This window comes from Callithrix jacchus, chromosome 6, assembly GCF_049354715.1.
Source record: "Callithrix jacchus isolate 240 chromosome 6, calJac240_pri, whole genome shotgun sequence".
NCBI lineage: Eukaryota > Metazoa > Chordata > Mammalia > Primates > Cebidae > Callithrix > Callithrix jacchus.
In genome coordinates, this window is record NC_133507.1 from 5222620 (window position 1) to 5246203 (window position 23584).

Below are 23584 nucleotides of genomic sequence, written 5' to 3' on the forward strand. Positions count from 1 at the left end.
CAATCAGGCAGACTAAACGTAACTATAATCTTTATTATTTACTAGGCTAATAAGTACAAACAAACATAGATGAACTAATTGTATCACAGAACAAAAACTATGGCAAAATCCAGTAATTCCAACGGAGTAATAATTAAAGTTGCCGACAAAAGAAAATTGATGCGTGCATTGTGTGAGACATGACAAAAAAAGAAAAAGAAAGAAAAAGTATTTGGACAAATTCCAGCATCCAGAGTTTGTGATTAAAACTCTCAGCAAAAGTGGCATACAAGAGACACGCCTCAGTGTAATAAAAGTCGTCTACCACAAACCCACAGCCAGCATAATACTGAACGAAGAAAAGCTGAAAGCATTCCCTGTGAGAATGGGTGGAAGACAAGGCTCATGCCCACTCTCGCCACTTCTCTTCCATGTAGTACTGGAAGCCTCAGCCAGAGCAGTCATCAAGAGAAATAAATAAAGGTCATCCAAATTGGAAAAGAGGAAGTCAAACTGTTTGCTGATGATATGGTTGTTTACCTAGAATACCCTAAAGACTCCTCCAGAAAGCTCCTAGAACTGATAATTCAGTGAAGTTTCCAGATACAAAATTAATGTACACAAATCAGTAGCTCTTCTATACACCAACAGTGACCAAGCTGAGAATGAAATCAAGAACCCAACCCCTTTTACAATAGCTGAAAAAATTAAAATACTTAGGAATATACCTAACTAAGGAGGTGAAAGACCTCTGCAAGTACAACTACATGACACTGCTGAAATAAATCACAGACAACACAAACAAATGGAAACACATCGCATTCTCATTGATAGGTAGAATCAACACTGGGAAAATGACCATACTGCCAAAAGCAATCTACAAATTCATCACAATTCCCATAAAAATACCATGATCATTCTTCATTGAATTAGAAAAAACAATCCTAAAATCCACGTGGAACCAAATTAGAGCCTGCATAGCCAAAACAAGACTAAGCAAAAAGAACAAATGTGGAAGCATCACATTACCTGATTTCAAACTATACTATAAGGACATAGTTATTGAAACAGCATGGCACTGGCATAAAAACAGGCACATAGATCAATGGAACAAAATAGAGGACCCAGAAATAAACCTAATACTTACGGCCAACTGACCTTGGACAAAGCAAACAAAAACATAAAGTGGAGAAAGGACACCCTATTCAACAAACGGTGCTGGGATAATTGGCAAACCACATGTAGGATAATTAAACTGGATCCTCATCTCTGACCTTATATAAAAATTAACTGAAGATGGATCACGGACTTAAATCTAAGACATGAAACTATAAAAATTCTAGACAATAACATTGGAAAAACCCTTCCAGACATTGGCTTAGGCAAGGATTTCTTGACAAAGAACTCAAAAGCAAAAGCAATAAAAACAAAGATAAATAGCTGTGACTTAATTGAACTAAAGAGCTTTTGCATGGCAAAAAGAACGGTCAGCAGAGTAAACAGACAACCCACAGAGTGGGAGAATGTCTTCATAATCTATACATCTGACAAAGGAATAATATCCAGAATCTACAACAAACTCAAACAAATTACCAGAAAAAAATCCCATCAAAAAGTGGGCTAAGGACATGAATAGATAATTCTCAAAAGAAGATATACAAATTACCAACAAACATTAAAAAATGCTCACTATCACTAATGATCAGGGAGATGCAAATCAAAACTGCAATGTGATACCACCTTACTTTTGCAAGAATGCCCATAATCAAAAAAATCAAAATTAATTGATGTTGGCATGGATGCAGTGAACAGGGAAAACTTCTACACTCCTGGTGGGAATGTAAACTAGTACAGCCACTATGGAAAACGGAGTGGAGGTTCCTTAAAGAACTAAAAGTAGAATTTGATCCAGCAATGGCACTACTGGGTATCTACCTAGGAGAAAAGAAATCATTATATAAAGATAATTGCACATGTATGTTTATAGCGGCACAATTTGCAATTGCAAAAATGAGGAACCTACCCAAATGCCCATCAGTTAAAAAGTGGATAAAGAAACTATGGTATATATAAATGATGGAATACTACTCAGCCAGAAAAAGGAATGAATTAATGGCATTTGTAGTGACCTGGATGAGTTTGGAGACTATTATTTTAAATGAAGTAAGTCAGGAACGGAACACCATACATCGTATATTCTCACCTAAAAGTGGGAGTTAAGCTATGAGGATACAATAGCATAAGAATGACACAATAGACTTTGGGGACTCAGGGCAAAAGAATGGGAAGAGGATTAGGGATAAAAGACTACAAATTGAGTGCAGTGTATACTGCTTGGTTGATGGGTGCACCAAAATCTCAAAAATCACCAATAAAGAACTTACTCATGTAACCAAACACCACCTCTTCCCTAATAACCCACAGAAATAATTTAAAAAATGAACAAAAAAACCCAGGTTCAGTAATCTTTCAGCATAATGAATGAAAATTAATTATATTCCTATATAATAGCAATAAACCTAAAAATAAAACAAAAAAATCATAATTTTATGAAAAGGAGTATGTTTAGAAATAAATTTAACATAAATAAATGTAAGATATTTACCATAAAACCCATAAAATATAGTAAAATAAATTCTGCAAATATAAAAATTATCTGCTTATTGATCAGAAGGCTTAATATGTTCAAAATGTCAATAATTTCCAAATGGATCTACAGAATCCATACAATTCCTTTGAGCATCTTAGCTTACATCTTTTTGTTATTTTCTGCATTAATTGGCAAGCTGATGAAAAAATTCACATGGAAATGCCAATGCTTGAGATCAGCTGAAAAATATCTTAAAAATAAAAACAAATTTGGAGTACCAGACATAATTTTGGATTTTGAAACTTTCTACAAAGTGATAATAATCAAGAGGTAGTATTGGTATAAGGATAGACTTATATGTAAATGGAATAGAGTTGAGTATCCAAAATTAATCCTTATAGTTATGGTAAAGTGATTTTTACAAGCTTGTCAAGTTAATTCAAATGAGAACATACTTTTCATGAATCTTCTGGGTCAACTGGATATTTACATGCAAGTTGCCTGCTCCCTCAAACCAATCCAAAACTGACATAAATAAATCATAGACCTAAATGTAAAACTAAAATGACTAATCTCATAGAATAGAAATAGGCATATATTTTCATCACCTTGGGTGAAACAATTGTTTCTAACATATAACACTAATACAAGCAACAGAAAAAAAATAATTAATTGAATTTAACCAGAATCAAATACTTCTGTGATTCAAAATACATCATCATGATAACTGAAGAAACGAGAGAAATGTCAGCAAACTATATAGATGATGGAGTATACATTCAGGCTATATAAAACATTCTTACAACTCAAAAATACAACGGGACATTTCTTAAAGTGGATCTATTGTGTGAATAGACATTTCCACAAAGAAGTTACACAAATGTCAATAAGCACTGAATATATCCTCAATACGTTTAGCCTTTAGTAACATGCAAATATTTTTTTTTTTTTTTGAGACGGAGTTTCGCTCTTGTTACCCAGGCTGGAATGCAATGGCATGATCTTGGTTCACTGCAACCTCCGCCTCCTGGGTTCAGGCAATTCTCCTGCCTCAGCCTCCCGAGTAGCTGGGACTACAGGCGTGCGCCACCACACCCAGCTAATTTTTTGTATTTTTAGTAGAGATTGGGTTTCACCACGTTGACCAGGATGGTCTTGAGCTCTTGACCTCGTGATCCACGTGCCTTGGCCTCCCAAAGTGCTGGGATTGTAGGCATGAGCCACCGCACCCGGCCACATGCAAATTTAAAGGATGAAGAGATAAACTTCTCCAATCTTAAAGTCATATTGTTAAGTGAAAAGAAGACAGATTGGAAAGAGGACATACTGTGTAATTTCATTTATAGTACATTATAGAAAAGAGAAAATTAAGAGATAAGAAAAACATTACTTTGGGAGGCTGAAGCAGCTGGATTGTTTTGAGTCCAGGAGTTCTAGACCAGCCTGGGTAACATGATGAGACTTCATCTCTATTAAAAATATAAAAATTACCCGGGCATGGTGGCGTGAACCAGTAGTCCCAGCTACCAACAGGCTAAGGTGGGAGGATAATTTGAGCACAGGAGGCAATGGTTGAGCTGAGCAAAGACTGTGCTACTGCACTCCAACCTGGGTGACAGAGTGAGATCCTATCTCTATTTTAAAAAAGGAAGGTGGTGTGAGGTGGCTCATGCCTGTAATCCCAGCACTTTGGGAGGCTGAGGGGAGAATTGCTTGAACCGGGAGGCAGAGGTTGCAGTAAGCTGAGATTGCGCCACTGTACTCCAGCTTGGCGCCTGGTGACAGAGCAAGATTCTGTCTCAAAAATAAAAAAAAAGAAAGAAAAGAAAAGACAAATAAAAAAAGAAAAACATAAATGGTTACTAAGGGCTTGATAGGGAAAGGTGGACTAGCTGAATTTCAGGGAACTTTTTTAGGAAAATGAAATTACTCAACAAGATACTGCAATTGTGGTTAAGTGATACTATTTTTCAATTGCTACAGGATATACTAACATAAAGAGTGAACCTTAATTCATGCAAATCTAAGAAATTATATAATAGATGGGGAAATCACACAAAACAGTGCAGAAAAAATAGTGTAAATAAGTAACAATTTTTGAAAAATCCTCACGAAAGGGAGTTGAGAAAAGAGGCTGACCTAAGTGCCTTACCAAAGAAGCGAAGATTCCAAATTCTGAATGAGTTCCCCAGGCTTTGTAGTTTACTTGGTACAGATGTTTGGGAGATATGGGTTCCCAATTCTGAAACCAGTGTTCATGTAATTTAGGACCCACTGATTACGTAAAGGGGGGCAATTGTCCCACTGTTAGATTGGGAGGTTACATACAGTAGTGGGAATGGGTGAGGAGATGCATATTTACTCGATTGGATTCATGTGGCATTACAGCCATGAGCAGGAAGTCATGCTAAACTTTACACAGATATATATGGATGGTATGGTTTGGCTGTGTCCTCACCCAACACTCATCTTGAACTGTAGTTCCCATAATCCCTACATGTCATGGGAGGGACCCTGAGCGAGGTAACTGAATCATGGGGGCAGTTTCTCCATGCTGTTCTCGTAATAATGAGTGAGTCTCATGAGATCTGATGGTGTTATAAGCATCTGGCATTTCTGCCTGTTGGCACTTATTCTCTCTCCTGCCACCCTGTGAAGACGTGCCTTCTGCCATGATTGTAAGTGTCCTGATGTTTCCCACCTATGACTCACAAGTTGAACTATGAATCAATTCAGCCTCCATCTGGAGCACCTTGCTGTGCCAGTGAGTAAAATAACGCTAAACAACAACACAAACCAACCAAACAAAATCAGACAGCAACAGTGTGGGTAACCAACTGAAATATCTTCCAGTGACCAACACGGGATTGAGTTTAGAACAAAACAAACCAACAGAAGTACAGAGTAAAAGAAATACGTATCATATAACATAATAACCCATGTTCTGAATAACTGAGTAAATATACTATTTGCTGGAGAAAGATAAACTGTCCATGGTAAATAAATAAAAAGCGTAATTCTATAAAATCTGCCTATAAGTGGGTAGAACATCATTCCCCACTTCTGAAGTATGTGCTGCGCATAGTGACTATTTTTCAAAAAGCACAACAGAAAGGGGAAAAAAATTAATTTTACAGAGAAACCTGACTAAACTACCTCATCTGGGTGACTAAATTAACATTAGGAGTGATAAAGCAGGTTGGTAATATATACCTTTGGTATAATGTCATGGAAATATAACTTACTCTGGGGTCTTAATCCCCAAAACCCACAATGCCAGCCTAATTATAGAAAAAACATCAGAGGCAGCCCAGGTGAGAGATCCCACTGTCACCAAAACAAAGTCAGTATGAGAATCCGGCAAAGAACCGCAAGGACAAAGAATCGCTACATATGAGCCGGGAGCCTGGATGGAACCCAGAACATAAAATGGATATTAAGTGAAAAAGAGGACCTTTGGGCCGGGTGCGGTGGCTCACGCCCATAATCCCAGCACTTTGGGAGGCCGAGGCGGGTGGATCATGAGGTCAAGAGATCGAGACCATCCTGGTCAACGTGGTGAAACCCCGTCTCTACTAAAAATACTAAAAATTAGCTGGGCATGGTGGTGCGCGCCTGTATTCCCAGCTACTCAGGAGGCTGAGGCAGGAGAATTGCCTCAACCCAGGAGGCGGAGGTTGCGGTGAGCCGAGATCATGCCATTGCCCTCCAGTCTGGGTAAAAACAGTGAAACTCCGTCTCAAAAAAAAAAAAAAAGAGGACCTTTGATTAATTACGGATGTTGGTGAATGATAATGTGTAATATTGGTCCGTTAATTGTGATAATGTCCCAACCAATGTCATGGTTTGATCAGAGGGACATTGTGTGTTGGGTATGTATTAACTCTCCATGCTTCTAACTATTCTGTGAATCCGAAACCATTCTTTAAAAAAAAGTTTACTTTTTAAAATTCACTGTTGAACTTAACATGACAAATATTGTCAACACTGTTGATGCCCCATGTCTGAATCACTTTTTTACCCTGGTAAAGTTTATTATTATTTTCAATTTTCTTTTTGCTATTCCCAAATTTTTCCTTATTAGTGTTTTTCTATACATTTGCATTGGTAAATAATATCTTATTCAGTGTTTCTTGCTTTCATACTTAGGTAATTCTATGTTTATATCTATATTTCTCATCAAATTATAATAAACTCCCAGACAAATAAAGAATGTGATATATCATACAAAATATGTCCCATGTTTTCCTCACAAAGGTCAAGGTCATGCAAAATGAGTGAAGCCTGGGAAAGTGTTGCAGATGGGACAGGACCTAACATGACTTGTAGATTCCAAGATGGTGGGCGACGTTCCTCCCATCTTTGTGTACACACCTTGTATTCTAGTCCTTTCTCTGTGTGAGAAGTCAGATACTCTGATTGCTTTGATAGAATATTACGGGGTGATGGGATGTCATTTGAGGGATTATGCTGCATATAACTGTGATTTCTGTCTTGCTGCAAACTCTCTCCCTTGGTGGTTTTGATAAAGCCTCTGCCATGGGGGAGACGCCAGCATGAGTAGAAACTGAGTGAAGTCTGCGTCTAACAGTCAGCAAGGATCTGAGGCCCTTCATCCAACTGCCTGGCCTAGACTCTGCAATTTACACTTACAACTAACCCAAGTCTCCTTTCAAATAACAGCATATCACGTTTGAGGTAATGTGACTACCTTATAATAACAAAATAATGATAATTATTTCCTCCTGCTTCTTGCATCTTTCCTATCATTCATTTCATATATATAGCACACATTACCCATATTCGTGTGTCTCCAGCTTGCAAGCAACCTATCCTGGGACTTCTTAACCTCCGTAATCATGCGAGCCAACCCCCTAATAAGTCCTCTTTTCTCTCTATGTATATTCTTCTCTATCCATCTATCTATATTGTATTCATTCTATCTATCTAGAAAACCATGGTTAATATACTAATAAATGCTTTGGCTCACCGATTGCTCATTCTGCCTCTCTCTTTGCTCCACCCACCTGCTGGATGTGAGTGTGTGTCCGGGACAGCTCTACACTTCCCAGTGACCCGCTGAAGAACGCTGCTCTCTTCTTGCTGGGATCTGTGAATGATGAACTGCTTCTGTTATTTCATGAATTTTGTTGAGTTGCCTTCTCTGTGTCTTTCCTGACCAACATACCTGAACCTAAGTTTCCCATTCAGAGTTATCCTAGAGAGTGGTTCTCTTGGTAGGAATAAACTGGATATATGTCAGACAAAAGCCACAAGGGCATCCGGTAATAAAAAAAAATATGTGAGAAGGAAACCTTGTTACAAGTCAAATACTGAGGCATTAGGCCATTGCCAGTATAGAGAAATACGCCATGGAAAGAACTTTGTAAATATCCTGGCGAGAAATCCCTAAACGCCCATTGGACAGGGCTGGTTTGTAATCGCTGGCAGAGAGGGATGTTAAAAGCATACAGCCGGGCTGGGCGCGGTGGCTCACGCCTGTAATCCCAGCACTTTGGGAGGCCGAGGCAGGTGGATCACAAGGTAAAGAGATCAAGACCATCCTGGTCAACATGGTGAAACCTCGTCTCTACTAAAAATACAAAAAATTAGCTGGGCATGGTGGCGCGTGCCTGTAATCCCAGCTACTCGGGAGGCTGAGGCAGGAGAATTGCCTGAGCCCAGGAGGCGGAGGTTGCAGTGAGCCGAGATCGCACCATTGCACTCCAGCCTGGGTAACAAGAGCGAAACTCAGTCTCAAAAAAAAAAAAAGAAAAAGAAAAAGCATACAGCCAAGAGTTACATGAAAGTGTGCACCGGAGTGGTAGCTCTCTAAAGACATAGAAATCTGTTACCTTGATAATCCCTGCCCTGACGGTCCCTATAAACTTAATTCCATAAGGAATTCTTCAATTTGGAACTTTTTTTTTTTTTTTTTTTTTTTGAGACAGATTCTCACTCTGTCACCAGGCTGGAGTTTAGTGGTGTGATCTCAGCTCACTGCAACCTACACCTCCCAGGTTTAAGCAATTCTCCTGCCTCAGCCTCCCAAGTAGCTGGGACTACAGGCACACACCACCATGCCCAGCTAATATTTGTATTTTTAGTAGAGACAGATTTTCACCATGTTGGCCAGGATGGTCTTGATCTCCTGACCTTGTGATCCAGCCACCTTGGCCTCCCAAAGTGCTGGGATTACAGGTGTGAGCCATTGTGCCTGGCCAATTCAGAACATTTTTATATTGCCTTTCCTTCTTAATCATTCTACTTTTTAATCATCTGGGTAACTATCATACAAATTACTTTATGATTAGTCATTGCAGACGGAGATGTATTTAGGTTTTATAAAATGTTTTGCTCTGCTCAGTTGTTTCTTTGGTCAAGTATATTTTGAAGCACTTGGAAGAAAATAATGGGCTTTGGTGTTCCCCAGAGAAAAGAGTGAATAAAGAAACTTATCTAATTTATAATTTGAAATGTTGAGAGCATTTCTACCCAGAATTTCAGATTCCAGGGACACTAACTTAAGGTGACAATAAGTCTTTGCTTTGCCCTTTCCCTGTAGTAGCCTAGGCAGGCAGGCAGATACAAGTCCTGATCTAAAGCATATGAGCAATGTCTCTGCTGAACTCTATCCCGTTTTCAGGATGCAGCATGGAGATAGGGGAGTGAGTTCTTGCCTCGTGATGTGGTCTAAGACTATGGGATGTTTGCAATAAGTCTTTCAGAGAATTCTGGTGGCCAGGCCAACCTGTCTAAAATCTCCTCATAGGTAGGCGATTCTAAAATCGCCAACATGGTGAAAATCTGTCTATGTCATTAGGTAGTTTACCAGGTTTTTGGAAATCCTGTCTCCCATGCTATCAGAGAGTGTGCTTGGGGAAGCAGTGCTTGGCACTGTGACTTCTATCCTGTGACATCATGTCATACAGTTTTGAGTCTGTCACCTGCTATCTCTCAACCAGAGGACTCAGAGTTCACTGACCCTCAGTTTGCACTATGAAATAAGACCCTCCTTGTGTACATCCACTTCTGTCTCCAACATGGCCTGAAACTCTACCTCATTTCCCCTGAATATTTGGGTGAAGAATGCTATTTGTGAGTACATCATGATAACTACAATTTATGCATTGAAATGAAATGAAAAAAGGTTTAATAAGTAACTTAGCATGTAATCACTCTTGTTATAATGAACTGACATGATTAACCTGTCATTTTTAAATAACAAATTTATATTAGACCACCCTTTTTCATGGAGTACAGTGTGATCTTCAAGGGATGAGAGGGTCTCTTGAATTACAAATGCCCAGAGTAATAGCAACTAATTATCATCTGCTATCCTGATCTCAAAGATAAGAAATGTGGTCCAGGTCAGCTGCATCTCTCACTCCAGGTCTCCAGGCTACAGGAGCTAGTTTTCTCACTGAAGCACTGAAGCCATGCATGTAAAGCAGAGGATATACCCCACCACTACGGGGTATTTATACCCATAAAAGCAAGAGTCTTAACTTTGTGGATGTCTATTGTATGCTTATAGGCTGGGTTCCTATAAACAACCATGCTGTTAACTGGCAGAGTGTTGTGTCTTGCACAGGGAGCTGGGGGGTATGTAAGTGGACAGTCCTCTCTGTTGTGGGATTCCTTGTTTATCCAGCATACATGGAGAGTCATCATTCAGCCTGTGTCCAATTCTCTTATCTTAGCAAGGTGGGTTATAGATATGTTATATCATGCTGTTACTCTGCTGTTTTTAACAGGTACTCTCCAGCTCTGTTCTTCACATTCCAAGTCAAATATATGCCTTCACCTTTAAAAATCTGCTTACTAAAATTCCATTTCCAGGTCTGTGTAAGCAACGGCTGGCCCAAATATACATGTTGATAAACTTTTTTTTTTTTTGTACCATGGTAACCTGGTATCATGAAGGTAACTACTCTGTGGCTTTGGGGCTTGATAATTGGTAATATAATTTCAAGGTAATTGTCCACAGAATATAAGGTACCAAAGAATTCATTATGGTGTCCGGGCAATAAGTATGACTTAATTACCAGTGAGATTTTCAAAACCTTGAAGGAACGTTTGTCTTTTCAAAATGTGAAAAGTGAAACTCTGTATGTTCTATACCATTCATAAGCTCTTAAAAAGCAAAAATATCATTTATATTCCCTGGCACTGACATCTGTCAATCTTGGCTGGTAATTTTCAGAAGGCATATATTCCAAAAATGCTTCGTTGGGGTTATCAGAAACATTGCCAAATGGTATCAAATGGGGCTTTCCGAAACAGGTGAAGCAGAAATGGGTATAAGTTTAAAGGCATGGCTACTGACACCGAATCTGGTAACTGGGTAATGGAGAGTGTGACGGGAAGAGAGTTCCTGGAGCTTGATGGTGCCTTCCTGAAGCAGGTGCTCCTGCGCTGACGTTGGGGACTATAAGGGAAGATGCTTTGCCTTTCTCTCCCCACACATTCATTCATCCTTTGAAGTTAAGGCTTTTTTTCAATGTCTGTATTGTTTTTATAATAGCAAGATAATGATGTTTTAAAATTATATTCAATTATTTTAGATGTATTAAAAGTGGCAAAGATAATTCATACCTGAAGTATAGGCTTGTTCAAATTTTACCAGGTTTCCACTAACATCATTTATTCCATGACCTAATCCAGGATTCCACATGACATTTACTACTAGGTTTATTCCTTATTTCTTGCTAAACAACAAATTACTTCATAGCTTTGTAGCCAAAGCAATGCACACGTTACCCACAGTCTGCCTGTATCAGGAACCCAGTGTAGATGAAGCCTAAGGCCAAGGTCTCACTTACAGGGTCATCTGGGAAGGACCCGTGTCCAAGCTCCTGTTGGTTATTGGATGTCCGGTTCAAGGTTTCTTCATCAGTAAGTTATTTCAAGCCTTTAAGAAATAATAACAATCTTTCATAAACTTCTTGTCCAAGATACTAAAAATGACAGAATAGACCACTGCCCAATTTATTCCATCAGGCAGTTTACCCTGATCCCACAACTAGACAAACACATTTTAGGAAAGGAGAATTATAGACTACTGTGGCTTATGATTATGGAGGGAAAAATCCTCAATAAAATAATATGAAAACAAGTCAGCAACATAAAACAGGACTACAGACTAGAACTGAGGACATTTATCTCAACATCAAAAGTTTGGTAATACACATTAAGACAATGAGTAAAATATAGTATATTAATGAATAAAGAGCAAAAAAACGCCAGCAGGATCACTTTCAAAGTTACTGAATAAGGATTTGACCAGCCTCACTACTTCTTGCTGACTTCCCAATAAATTCCTTTCCTCTCTCAATTTGAAGAGAATTTGAACTTTAAAATCAATGGTTGTTTTTTTGCTCTCTTTCGTTCTCAGGACAGGATGTGAACTCTGACTTTTCCCTCAGCCTCTTTTCCTGCCTCACATTCTCAAATCTTTGAAAAATCATCTCATGGACCCTGCTGCTTCTGCCTCCTCTGTGCTACTTTTGTCATTCTATTATAGATGGTTTCATTCTCTTAAACTAAAAAGAAAATCTTGCTCAGCATGTTTCGGGCCTGTTAATAAGGCTCCTTTGGGCCGGGCGTGGTGGCTCAAGCCTGTAATCCCAGCACTTTGGGAGGCCGAGGCGGGTGAATCACGAGGTCAAGAGATCGAGACCATCCTGGTCAACATGGTGAAACCCCGTCTCTACTGAAATACAAAAAATTAGCTGGGCATGGTGGTGCGTGCCTGTAATCCCAGCTACTTAGGAGGCCGAGGCAGGAGAATTGCCTGAACCCAGGAGGTGGAGGTTGCGGTGAGCCGAGATCAGGCCATTGCACTCCAGCCTGGGTAACGAGAGGGAAACTCTGTCTCAAAAAAAAAATAAGGCTCCTTTGATCAATATTTCCAAATACTTATTTACTGTATTTCACACATTTTAAAATGTTTCTTTTCTAGTTTTATCACAATCATTGTAAACCATGAGAAAGCACGATATGCCTTTAACTGTCTATGCGTAGAGGCAACACATCTTGAAATCTGCTATCACATTCTGCTGAGATCTGAATGAAAATAGAATGGGTGTCAATAGGAAACGAGAAGACCACAGACAATGGTGCAGCCTTTCATTAAATGCTTCATTGCATAAGTCTTCATGCAACAGGGTGATGTTAATGTATCTATGACTCTGGGTCAAAATCTAATGCAGAAAAATCAAACATAATATCAAGATATATATGAATCAGTCTAGGAATTAATATTGATATTGTTTTCATTTTTACGTAAATAAAACTTATGCTTTCAAAATCCCAAAAGGCTTTATAATAAGTATCAATAAGTTTATTACGTGTATAATAGTTAATTGACAGAGATATTACCCTTTCTTTAAGATCCTTCTTAAACCTTTGATTCACTGACATATAATGGATTCCCCACAAGACTTCTATAGACACTGTGCACTGGCCAATTGTGATCGTCCGTTTAGTGATACCAAAAGAAAATTCATGTGTTTGTCTTTTTCAGTGTTGGACTAAATTGTTTTCTTATTCACCGTAACATTGTTAACTAGAACCATATGGACCCGATACAGTAATGACTGAGCAATGGCAGGATAAGTGAAACAAGATGCTATCAGGAAACACCCGAATGTACTGGATATGACATTTGGATAAAACACTCAGACCATCCTTTGCATTTGCTCTTATACCACCACAGCAACAACCATCAACACAAAAGGCTTCTGTGAGTACTTGTGTGGGGCTTCCTACCCACTTCCAAGAGAGCAACTAATTCTGCAGCTCATACCAACTAGGTGTCCTCCAAATCAATTCCAGCACTACCTACCTGGATATAGTATATGATTCCACAGGTTGATAGGGCAGTCTATAAGACTGTCCCAGCCCTTCAGACACCTGTCACAAGTCTGGAACTCAAGAACTTCTGACCAACTGGCTTCAAGTTGGGGTTCCCATAACCTATTCTGTAGGTTTGATTAATTTTCTTGGGCAGCTCATAAAACTCAGGGAAACGCTTATATTTAACAATTTATTATAAAGGATATAGCAAAAGATACAGATGAAGAGATTCATAGGGAATGGTAGGGGACAGCAAGCATGGAGCTCCTTGCTCCTTCTGTTTGCACCACCTTCCAGGAACCTCCATGTATTCGGTTCTCCAGAAGCTCCCTGAATCCAGTCCTCATGAATTTTTATGGAAGCTTCATGACATCAGTATTTATTACCAAGAGTAAGAGGTGGGACCCCTCTGGAATGAGGGTCTTATGACTTATGAACAGAAAGGCAAGCTAAGACAAGAACTCTGCTTTGGAGAAGGTGAAAGGAATGCATGAGAAGGTCACAGAGATTTTGTTTCCTGATGTCTGATTCTGAGCCTTAACACATCTAACATTATAACACAATGCTGGAACAAGGACTATGGCGTCATAAGCCAGGAAATGTGAATGAAAATCAAAATATGACTTTATTTATTTATGTATATATATATCTATCACAGGCTATCACACGGAAAAACAAAAAAATGAAGAAATATGAAACAATTGGTTCCAAGACAATGAACATGAAGCAGTGAAGGACAGTGACACCTGAGAGATGTAAAACACTGATGTGAGGTTACTATTGCCACAGGCTTTGCTTTGGGAGAGTTTCCAGGGTGTGGTGCAGTACAAATTTTGGAAGACCCCCGAGTTGAGAGTCTAGAGAACAAGGTGGCTGAATTTCATGAAGCCATTCTCCACGTCCAGTGGTAAGAACAGAAGAGAATATTCTTGCCAACACCCATGCAGCCTGAGCAGTGTTGCTGTCATTACTCCACTGAGATGTGGGTCACAGAAGTACAGGAGCCACACAGAAACAATGGTATATATACAAAGAGAAGCCGTTTGAATGAACCTGTTTTTCAATCCTTTCATTGTATTCCTGCCTGCAAAAAGAAGGCTTTACATAACACAACCATGTTGTAATAAGCCCTAGGATGACAGGATATGCCAAATTACTAAGAGATGAAGTAAATGCCACGTATAAATAAGTGTAACCACCCTATGTGGATGGCAACCTGCTTTTCCTCAGTTATCTTGTCACTCGTATCTACTATATTACACAATAATGTAGGTAGATCTTTCTACTTAAACAGAACACAATTATCAACACAAGAATGAGAAACCAATGAAGACATTCACCTCTATTTGTTTCCGTAAACACCTTCAGTTCCTTTAAACATGGGAAGTGATTTCTTTCTCTTCTTCTCTACATAAATGTCACAGTCTCAGTTGTTGGCAAGGAAGATAGGATTGCTCTTTACACGCAGAGAAATTAAGGTAAACAGTGCCAGGTTGTAATACAGTAAATGAGAAGACTTTTTTAAACCTATAGTTGGCATTGAATTTCTCTGTGTACAGTACTAAAGACCAAAGACCCTGGCTCTAGCTATACCTGGTAAAACCAATGCTCATCTACTAGTTTGACATAAGTAACCATAAATATAATGGTTTTGCACTGTGGTTGTATGAAAAAAAATTCATGGGCCCCTTCAAGCTGGGAACTGCTCATGGCAAATATGCCTCCCACTCTATTCAAAGTCATCCCTGTGCACAGAGATAGATGCATATTCCAATTGCCTCATTTGGAAAGACTTACCAGAAACTCAAAAGAATGCAAACATTTGTCTCTCACCAACCTGTGACCTAAATGCCCCTGATGGGCGTTGGGTGGGGCTTGCTTTGCATTGTCCCCACCTTTCTAGATGGAACCAATGTACTTCTTTTTTTTTTTTTTTGAGACGGAGTTTCACTCTTATTACCCAGGTTGGAGTGCAATGGCGCGATCTCGGCTTACTGCAACCTCTGCCTCCTGGGTTCATGCAATTCTCCTGCCTCAGCCTCCTGAGTAGCTGGGATTACAGGCACGTGCCACCATGCCCAGCTAAGTTTTTGTATTTTTAGAGATTGGGTTTCACCATGTTGACCAGGATGGTCTTGATCTCTTGACCTCGTGATCCACCCGCCTCAGCCTCCCAAAGTGCTGGGATTACAGGCATGAGCCACCGCGCCCGGCCCTACTTCTTACATATAGTGATTGATGTCTCAAGTCTCCCTTAAATGTATAAAATTAAGCTGTGCCCCAACCACCTTGGGCACATGTTGTCAGAACTTCCTGAGGTTATGTCATGGGAGTGTCCTCAACCTTGGCAAAATAAAGTTTCTAAATTAACTGAGACCTGTCTGAGATTTTCTGGGTTCACATTTTGGTATCCACAGGGCGATTCTGAGTGGAGATGCCCCTGATCTTTGACAAATCTCCTATCAGTGCTCAGTGATCATACTGTTGGGTTTCTCGGTCGTCATTTGTTCCCATGTGAAGTTGTGTTTAAGGACCCTAATTCTAGTTTGGACATGAATTCTAAAGGGTCTTCTCTATTGCTTTTCCTCCCAAATTTAATCTTAGTTTGGGTTGTCTGTGTAATTTTGTGAAGAACTAAATTGTTGTTTTCAAACGTTAATGAGAGACAGTTTTCTCAGCTCCAAAGAAAAAGGGTATTTTTCCATCTCCCAGCTGAAAGGTGCCCCTAGGTAACTGAGGGCCTCATAGGGGTGTCTGGGGGGTTTACCCCCTTTGACATGCTCTGCAGCTGCCCTGCAGGAAAATCCCCATCAAAACTTAATTAACAATGGCTTGTCCAGGAAACACATCTAATGGCTGATAATCCAGTGTTTTGAGCCCTCTCTGAAGTCACCAGACCTCAGGAGGAGAAACTGAGACAGGTAAAAAGGTGGCAACAACTCAGTGGTGACACACTGGGGAGCACTGCCCACAAGCAGCACATATTGATCCACCACATAAAACCCTAGACCACAGCTGTTCGTCCTTTGAAGAAAAAAAGAAGTGGGGAAAAATAGAAGAGTGAGAAGAAAACAAAGAGAATGACCTCCCTTTGGGCACTCGGTAGGTTTTATGGCACCTCTACCTGCCAAAGTTTATGTAAAATGAAAATAATACAGTGTTTGTGCACATTTAGATTAAGGAAAAAGAGCCCTAAGGCCCATTTGCAAACTATAGAGTTCTGAAGTCCTCTTTTTCTCTATTTTTTTTAACTATAGAGTACCTAAGTCATCTTCTTCTCTATTTATTCTTTTCTGCCTGCTCTAACTTTGCTGTTATTTTTCTATTAAGATAAAAAGCACCGTTTCAATCCAACAAGTTCTTTTTGCAAGCCAGCAAATTTGTATTTATCTCACGGCTAGTAGTTCTAAAGTAAGAGCTATAGGATCTTTGTGTGTGTGTGTGTGTGTGCGTGTGTGTGTATGTGTGTGTGCATGTGTGTGCGTGCATGTGTGTATGTGTGCATGTGTGTGTGTGCATGTGTGTGTGTGTGCATGCATGTGTGTATGTGTGTGTGTGCGTATGTGTGTGTGTGCGTATGTGTGTGCATGTGTGTGCATGTGTATGTGTGTGTGTGTGCGCGCGTGTGTGTATGTTTATATATTTGAAAGACCTTTATAATTTCTATAATCCAAACTTTTTCTCTCCACAATGTATAACGTAAATCTTCCTATTTGACTTTCACTTGAGTTGCTTCCTTAAATATGAAAATTTAAGGCTATTTTGCTAACAACTGCCTATGATTGTAAAACAGGTTATCAGGAATCTAAAAGTCTAATATAGGGAAAAAAAGGTTTTTATGAGGCTGGGTGCACTGGCTCACACCTGTAATCCCAGCACTTTGGGAGGCTGACATGGGTGAATCACGAGGTCAAGAGATGGAGACCATCCTGGCCAACACGGTGAAACCCCGTCACTACTAAAAATACAAAAAATTAGCTGGGCATGGTAGCATGTGCCTGTAATCCCAGCTACTCTGGAGGCTGAGGCAGAAGAATTGCCTGAACCCAGGAGGCGGAGATTGCAGTGAGCGGAGATTGCAGTGAGCCGAGATTGCATCACTGCACTCCAACCTGGTGACAGAGCAAGACTCTGTCTCAAAAAAAAAAAAAAGGTTTCTATGAATTTAGAAAATGTACCTCTGTCAGCATGCCTAATACCTCCACGTATTTATGTGTTATATACACAATGTTTCACTACTAGGAATACATATAAAAGAGCTCTAATTAATTGGCTTAATAAATAAAAGCACTTAAATCAGATACTGAAAAATAAAAGACTAGTCAAATGTTTTACCAAGTTTATGTAACTTAAGCAAAATCTTTAATAAATAAGCTAGCTTTAAAATTATTGGTAATCATTAGAAATGTCTTAAGAATTTCCAGAATACATTTTTGTTTGTATTTATTAATCAAGCAATGCCATACTTATCCCTGTCAAATACTATAAGGTGTTGAAATTTGGCACAGGGGTTACAAAACTATAAATTCAGTCCAAAAAGGATTGCTCTTTGCTTGTGTCATTTTTAATAAATAAGAAACACATTGATATTGGTTTAATGAAAAGAGCTGCATCTTAAATTTAGTAAAATTACCATAATTCTAATCTTGTGGCTGTAGACCTTCTAGTCCACAGGCAATAAGAAGGTTGCTGTGGAAAAGGATTGCTATTGTCTTTATTTCAAAGCTGAACTATAAACCAAGTTCCTCCCTAAGTTACTTTGGGATCTGCCCAGGAATGACAAGAACAGCTTCAAGGTTAAGAGCAAGATGGAATCAATTAGATCAAAACTTTTTTCACTGTCTCAGTTATAATTTTGCAATGGCAGTTCCATAACTTTAAATCATGACTATCACATTTTTCATAAATAAACTAGGTAAACAATTAAAATAATTGGGTAAATGTAATGGGATAAACACCTGTATACAAACTGGTCATAATTTAGAATATAAAGTTATATAAAATTAAATAATAGATATTTCATTATTTGAGTATTTTCCAATAAATATATATCGGAGGAAAACATTATTGTTAAAAATAATGGGAGTGTCCCTGTTTTTTTTTTTTTAAAAAAAGACAAGTTTTGTCTAATTCAAAGTTTATTTAAAAGTTATGTATAAAACAAGGCAAAAGGAACTAGAAAATAAAAAGAGATGTAAAAAAAGTCATAAAAATAATGAGATATTTTATGGTGGTCAGAAAGCTTAAAGAGAAATAATTTTATATGAGAAAGAATCTGGTATGGAAAATTTAGTCCTAAAATAAAATGACTGGTTGTTCAAGAAGGATGATATTCAGGATAAACAAGAAAGTTCAAGTGTGCCATGAATGGTCAACGTAAGTCACAATGAGAGGATTTAAAAAAAACTTTAACATTATCAAGTTGTCATATTATTACTAAGTTTTGGTTTGCTTAGAAAAAAAACTAAGATAAATATTTTTTAAATTAAGGTTATTACATCCATGTATCTTCCTATATGTGCTTTTAAAGTCCTTCTGACACTGAGTTATAACAGGGCTTTGACTCTTGTGTCTAAAAAGGACAAGTCTTGTTAAATATTGGTTTAAAAATTGTTAAACACTGACAGCAATGAAAGCCTCATCCTCAGGCTCCATGGAAGATGACAATCAAAATAACTGTATTGCTGACACAAAGAAAGAAATGAAAGCTATTCAACTCCTCAAGGCCTAGGGGCTATAGTGGAAGGAGTGGGTACATATATTTTCAGGGTCAATTTTGGAAAATAAACTAAGTTTAGTTTCTCTATAAATTAATCATGAATGTCAAAGGCACACTGTTGCAAGACAATCATATGGGCCCCTGTGTCAGAGTAACGAGGTTTTCCTGAAGCATTAACCAACTCCTTACTGAAGGTTATGAAAGGCTTATGGACATGATTAAAATTTTATAGATTATAAAATTTTGAAAGACAAATTTAATTGACTTCATGCTGTTTTTATTAGGGCTTACTGTTTGGAAAATTACGTCTTCTCTCTAAAATAATAAAAGTTTTCACCTTTCAAAAGAATCCTTGAGTAATCACTTTAGTTACATGAATGACTTATTTTGCAATGACCTGTAATCCTGTTTTGTGCTATCAAGTATTTAAAACATTTGATATTTGACAAACTTTCCAAAATCAAATAATAGATTATATGTTTTCCTGACCTAATTAATTCTTTAAGATATTAGGTTCACTGAAGTTGAAAAAATAATGTAAGTTGGCTTATTTGGTACAAAAATTATACAGGAAACACTGTCAAATATGAAATGATGTTGGGTTTTCATTAGGTTATACTTGTATAAATATGTTATTGGTACATGTTCCCAAATTATGGGAAGCTCCTATAATTCTGCTGTAACTTGGTGTATATTAGCAGCAGTAATCATAATTATTATGTTAAAATTTTTGTGTGCCACAGAGGTAACACATTTCCTTGTAAGCCGGGTCTTTCACTATGGCTGCCCTAAAAATTTTGTCATCCACAGACAATTGTTTTTTGTTTGGTTCCTCTTTATAGGGGTGGTTTTATAATCAGCTATAATTTGATTATAAAACCACCCCTATCATTTTATAGCTGATTATAAAACAACCCCTAAAACTTATCAGAAATGCAGGTTTCTGATAACTTTGGAGACTGATATCAGAAGAGAGGAAAAACATTCAGGACTCATGGAAAACTAAAATGCTCATTACTCTCAAGCAGAACGGGAAATAACTGCATGGACTGAACTAATCTTTTTGACTTTTTGCTTAAAATATTTGCTGTTCCTCCATTCTATTTTTCAGAGTCTTAAAACTTTTCTTTTGGCCTACTGACAGTTTTCAACAATTTAGTATATGCCTATGAACAAAATCTGGAACATATTTGTTTCTCTCTACCTGATTTATCCAGAATTTGGAAACTTTGTATTGTTAACTTATGACAATACAGTTATTTGCATAAGTGCAATACAAACCTGCTTTCATTTGTAATGGGACACAATTGCAGAAACTGGTTATTTTACCAAGGTTTTAACTGGAATGGTGTGCTTTCCTTTAGGGAATCAGACTTAACTTACGGAGCCAGTAAAGCTCTTGGAAAAACTGGCTTCATATTTTGTTTACAGTCTATGTACATGGTTTCTGACCTGTGGTAAGTAAAGACTGCCACTTTCTGACAGGTCCAGAAGCCCCAAGTTCATCCTGGAACCTCAAAAGGAGACAAAATTCACCCAACTCACAGTGTCTGATGGTAAAGCCATGGCCAGGATCAGCTTTAAAAAGTCTTTTTCCTCCTATGGAAAAAGTTCCATCAAAGCTAATTTAAAAGCCTATGTAAAAAAATGATTCTTGCTGTACTCTATACAAATAATTAAGCCAAGTATAATGAGGCAAATCAGTCCTACCATGATCTGTCTTTAGTAAAAATGGGAAACTGAAGAGAGAGAAAAATATGTTTCAAACTATATTACACCTGTTGTTAGATTCTATGTTGCCTAACGCATGTTTCAGTTTTTATTATTTTTTACAGTTTGAAGCAAATTCTGATTTTTCTTGGCTACAAGTCTTCAAAATGATATTTTCTACTTTTTAAATTTGTTGCAGTTTTTCCTAACTTGGAGTCACTGAAAACTAATCTGTGCGCTCTTAAATACTTGCAAACTAAAGCCAGAAAACTTAACATTTCACAAGAAAATAACAGCAACCTATTTAAATACATAAGCCACTTTCACACCTACCGACTATTGTCTTCAGAGTAATATAGATATATACATTTTTATATGATTTTAGATCCTATATAGATTTTTCCAGGATTGTTCTTTTTTTTTTTTTTTGAGACAGTTTCGCTGTTGTTACCCAGACTGCAGTGCAATGGCACAATCCCGGCTCACCACAACCTCCGCCTCCTGGGTTCAAGCAATTCTCCTGCCTCAGCCTCCTGAGTAGCTGGGACTACAGGCGTGCACCACCACACCCAGCTAATTTTTGTATTTTTAGTAGAGATGGGGTTTCACCTTGTTGACCAGGATGGTCTCATTCCCTTGACCTCATAATCCACCAGCCTCGGCCTCCCAAAGTGCTGGGATTATAGGCGTGAGCCACCGTGCCCGGCCTGTTCTTTTGTTTTTGTTTTTCTGCCTTTCTCCCCTCATTTTCTGTTCACAGAACATGAAACTTTAAAACCTGCTAAACATGAGCTTTTGGAACATACCCATCTAGGAATAAACTGTTCTAACCGTGAGAGATCAGATGAAATGTGAGACCAGAGACTCACTTTATTCTAAAACGCTTTCTCCAAAAGATTTGAAAAAAGAAAAGTGGGGAAATGTGAAAGGAAAATATCTTGGGTCCCTTCAAGCTGGGGACCACTCAGGGCAAATCTGCCTCCCATTCTATTCAAAGTCATTGCTCTGCTCAAAGAGATAGATGTATATTCTGATTGCCTCCTTTGGAAAGACTTACTAGAAACCCAAGAGAATATAACCACTTTTCTCTCACCTACCTATGACCTGGAAACCCTCAGAGAGGTGGGGACAGGGAGTGCTTTGCATTGTTCCTGCCTTTCTGGACATAACTAATACACTTCTTACATATATTGATTGATGTCTCATGTCTCCCTAAAATGTGTAAAATCAAACTGTGCCCCAACTACCTTGGGCACAAGTTGTCAGGACTTCCTAAGGCTGTGTCATGGGTACATCCTTAACCTTGGCAAAATAAACTTTCTAAACTATCTGAGACTTGTCTCAGAGTTTCTGGGTCCAGTTGTTAACATTTCATAAATACTGAACAGATTTCCCACATTCTTCCATAACAGTTACTAGACCATTCAACTGAAGACTTTCTTACGTGTAAATATATGATATTAAGTCTCAGAGATACATCCTGTAGGAATGCTTCCTTCACAGTATAACATGTTTCTTTCAACACTTTTGTTTGGCACATTGCAGGCCTGTTGTCAGAACAACCTTGAGTACATTTGTCAGGTGCAGTAAGACCAGATGTCCATAACGAAGTTTCAATCAATCAATCAGTAGATAAATAAATTGAAATAAATCAATTAGTAAAAGGCATTTATTGAAGGGCACCAAGTAAAGAGAGTCAGGCAGCTTATGACTAAGACCAAAACTACCAGGTGGCTTACACTAAGGGTTTTTAAGACTGAAAGGCGGAGAGTACACACACGTTTGTAAATCAATAAATGAATATACTGAGGTGACACATTGGTTTTGGCCTAAGAGAATGGCATAACTTGTAGATGGGGCTTACGAGTCCTGGAAGGATTCAAAGATTTTCTGATTTGCGATTAAGGAAGTGAAACTTTGTCTGGAAATCTGTGATCAGTAGAAAATAACGTTCAATCTGGCTTGCAGGTGTAACCTCCTACGGACCCCTCAGGAGGAAACACAGAATGAAAACTGGTGGTCAGAGTCCACCCCACAGTTCCTCCTTACCTGAGGTCCATATGCCAGTCCATTCGGTAGAAATCCTGGTTTCTGAGAAGCAACTCAGGGCCATATGTCAAGCTTTGATCTGTAGTTTCTATAAGGGACCCCATGTTTCCATGGCTCAATTCCCTGCTGTCCTTTTAACCTACTATTACCTTCCTGCTTATCAAGTGGCTCATTTACTTCTCATAGCTAGAGAGGTACCTGAAATTTCTGTGAAAGGATTCAAGATTTTCCTTTATTTCCATGGTTGTGGTGGTCTACGGGCTCATATGAGGGGTCCCTAAACCATCTCAAACCCTAAATATATCCTTGTCCGCTTGTGGGACTTCTAAATTTTTTCTATTTTTCTCTTGCTTTTGTGTCACTTGGTGCTTTCAGGTGAGAAAATTCCTATTCAACCTTGGCTGATGAATCCCATCTTCACTGGCCAAGACATTCGGATGACTGTTTATATATAAATTATGTCAGAGGGGCCAAAGGTTCAGTATAAAATAATACACATCAGTTGATCTGTTATTATTTAATAGGAAGGTGGGTAAATTACTATGTCAACAAAAATGAAAATCTAAAAGACTTGCTAAAAGTCTTTAAAACATTAAGCTGAGTGAGAAAAGGATAAAAGATTTTAACGTTTTCTCCAAGAAATTGTTAAAGATACATGTGCTGACTAAAGCAAAAAC

General features: G+C 38.4%; 1 protein-coding gene across 1 annotated transcript in view; it reads right to left on the bottom strand.

Annotated features, from left to right (window-relative positions):
- The window catches only part of LOC144576818 (uncharacterized), a 243737-nt gene that overhangs the window by 138285 nt on the left and 81868 nt on the right, over nt 1–23584 (bottom strand). Inside the window, exon 13 of the mRNA XM_078329133.1 lies at nt 11395–11483. The gene's annotated coding sequence lies outside the window, so the exon portion shown is untranslated. The remainder of the gene's footprint in view (nt 1–11394; nt 11484–23584) is intronic.